Source organism: Phodopus roborovskii, unplaced genomic scaffold (genome assembly GCF_943737965.1).
Source record: "Phodopus roborovskii unplaced genomic scaffold, PHOROB, whole genome shotgun sequence".
Classification (NCBI taxonomy): domain Eukaryota; kingdom Metazoa; phylum Chordata; class Mammalia; order Rodentia; family Cricetidae; genus Phodopus; species Phodopus roborovskii.
Genome location: NW_026125451.1, coordinates 9583 through 12720, shown reverse-complemented (window position 1 = coordinate 12720; position 3138 = coordinate 9583). Strand labels below are relative to the sequence as shown.

General features: G+C 41.6%; 1 pseudogene; it reads right to left on the bottom strand.

Annotated features, from left to right (window-relative positions):
* Window positions 1–1618: 1618 nt before the first annotated feature.
* On the bottom strand, window positions 1619–2034 carry LOC127215500 (transcription elongation factor SPT4-A-like; annotated as a pseudogene).
* Window positions 2035–3138: the final 1104 nt, after the last annotated feature.

Genomic DNA, 3138 nt, shown 5'->3' with positions numbered 1-3138 from the left:
TTCCCATAATGAAAAATATTTCCTCTTTGAGGTCTTCCAAAAACCTTTCTTAGCAAAGGCAAAAGGGCATTAATAGGGTTATTTCTGGTTCAGAGGTATAGATTGGCTGCAGAGGTCCAATACAAAGTCCATATAGCCTTACAATTCACCCTCTCATATCCCCTTTTAGCTTTGTTTTTAATGAACAAAATTCATTTTGGCTCAGCTCTGAAATAATGCCACAGTTAACTGCAATTACATGTGTTTTCTATATCTGTTATTGCAGTTATCTGCAGTCTATATCTGTTATTGACTATAAACCAGCATAGATTAGGAGTCACCCTTACACTAAAAATGAAATTTAAAAAACTAGAGGCAATACAATAAAATATGTTTCGAAAGCAACATCTAATGTTGTTTTGTATGTTTAGTCAAGAGACTTGAAAGCAACCAGCCACAGTCTCCTAGACTATACACCTTTGGAAGATTTGCATTTTCCTGGGTTAGACCAAAAGGGAAAGAGAAGCACTTCAGCCCTCTGAAGAACAATGGAATACAATCCTGCAAGCCAGTCAACAAAACACTTTAAAGAGAGTGTACTTGCTAGAGTGATATGCAATTTGTGGGAAGCCACTAATTGCAGCTTATATAATGTGGTTTTAAATCTTTCCCGAAAAAGTACACAGCTCATTCAAAAGAAGGCATTTAAAAGCTGCAACGCTTCCAAAAACTCTTGCCTGGGGTGACTGGCATTTTCCTGCACTTGTGCTTATAATGACAAGTGAATGTCACTGTCCTATGGGGATAGTGGAGCTGTTGACCAGGAATGAGTGGAAAATGTTTAAAAAGAAAGCTGCTGTTTGACTGAGGGCAATATAATGTCAGGCCACAAAACTCCTTTTATGGATTGATGGTTGCACAGTGGCAAGGCTGGACTAGTCTTTCTTATTTAAAAAAAAATTAAAATAAGAAAGTTGGGTCCAAATGACTTAGTAACCAGAACACTGCTCCTTCTTGTCAAGTGAGCACATGACAACTGAGTCTTCATGTTCCCCCCTCTAGAGCAACAGCCAATCCCACTGCTATCACACCTTTTTACATTCCTGGTTTTCTATGGTTCCTCCAGGTAATTTACTCACATCTAAATATATGAATCAAAGCACCTCAGATGAGAGAAAGAATAGGCATGAATTTGAATAGAAGTTGGAGGAAACAGAGGATGGAGAGAAAAGGGTGACAATAGAGTATTCCTGGATGGAACCCTCAAATATAAATAAACTACAAAAAGTGAATGGATGGTTTCTGAACGACAAAGACCTGCCTCAGTTATTAACTCCCCAACATGGCTGTCCTTTGCTTCAGATGAGCCTAGCTCTGGGAATGTCCTTTTTAAGTTTTTGTTTTTGAACTTCAAGAGGTTTTGAGGCTTCCTTCTTAATACATGTTGTGAGTAAGGGATCATTTATGCTGTCAGTTGGGCCTTTCCACCATATTTGTATGTTGTGACAATTACCTCTCTTGACACCTAGACTGTGTTGACCTGCCTTGATGTCTCAGGAATATTATTCACCTCCCCCCGAAAAAAAAATCAATTCTTGGACTGCAAAAATGGCTCAACAAATAAAGGTGAACAAGAGTATTTGAAGTTCCGCCTCTCTAGCGCCACAGGAAAACACGCACAGGCCAGAAGTAGAAAGCAAGATACTGTGGGCTGCACCTGCCTAGGTCTTTATTGCTGTGTCTCTGGATTTGTAGGCCACTCCTCGACTTTTCAGCTCCCGAACAATTCCTTGGGGCAGGCGACCAGTGACTGACACAGCATATACACCTGGCTTAAAGTTACTGACTCGCTGCCACTTGGAGACAATGAGGAGCTGGTGCAGTCATACACCATCTCTCTGTTGCCCTTCATTTGTAGGTAGGGCTCACAATTGTCACACCCGTCATATTCAAACTGGTCTATAGTCTTGACTAACGAACACAGCAAACAAGCGCGCAGATGCCGCAGGTCCTTCGGCACCGTCTCCAGGGCCATCCTCACCGACACGACAAAACCCGGCGTACTCCCTACCCTCTGCATCAGGTCGGCAGACCCCCATGAAAGCAGCACCTCCAGCCCTTGAGTCATTTCCCTTTCTCTGACAACTGGTGAAGCGTGAACGTCTGGGTTGGTGGACTGGAGACTGTAGGAAGGAGAGAGTAAGATGCTGGTTTTTCTACCTCTGCCCAAGCCGTTGCCTTTGTCTGTGGGCAGGACTTAGGTTCAATACCAATAAAATGAACTTTTGGGATGTGCTCAAAAAAAATAAATAAAGGTGAACAAGAATGTGGAATTGAGTTCTAATTCCTAGTACCTATTAAAATCTGGAACACCTATGAAATACATCAATGTCCATCATAGCTCAATAATCCTAAACATGCAGTAGTGGTTCCCATAACTTGGTGGTAACCAACAACTGTCTAATTGGACTTAAGACGATCTCAACAAGAAGGAAATCTTGCCTGGTACTGGAAATTTAAATAACAACTTAGTGCTAGTGAAGTCATAGCTATTGGAAAATCCATTATAGTTCTAATAGATCCGTCTATAACACAGCTTCCTTACCTAAGACTCAGAACATTTTTTGAAAGAGAGGGCAGGAAGATTGTAACAGGGAGAGTATCAGAGACCTTGCTCTAAAATTGTATCTCCTACTGTCAGAAGCTACACCCATAAAATCTGGCCAACAGGACCAATGGACATGGCAAAGTAAATGGGGAAAGCCCATGAGGCATCAACCTTATGGGAAAACAATATAGGCAACTGGGTAAAGCTTACAGCAGAAGAGGTGATCTTCCCCAGGGAAATGGTTTTCCACTGCCAAATGGCCAGCTCTCTAAATATAAATGCAAGTAACATTATATGGACTAAGCAGGAAATTATTAGAAATATATGTATATATCAATACACACACACACACACACACACACACACACACACACACACACACACACACACACACAGAGCTATCCGTATATAATGCCCAGGGAGTCCAAAGGACCCAAGTAGGCAGGTAAACAACTCGAAATGGCTTCAGAAAGTTCCTGAAACTAACCACATTCACTAGGCCCCTCCCTCCAAAGAGTAAACAAGCCAAGCTAAGAATAAGACTAGACCAG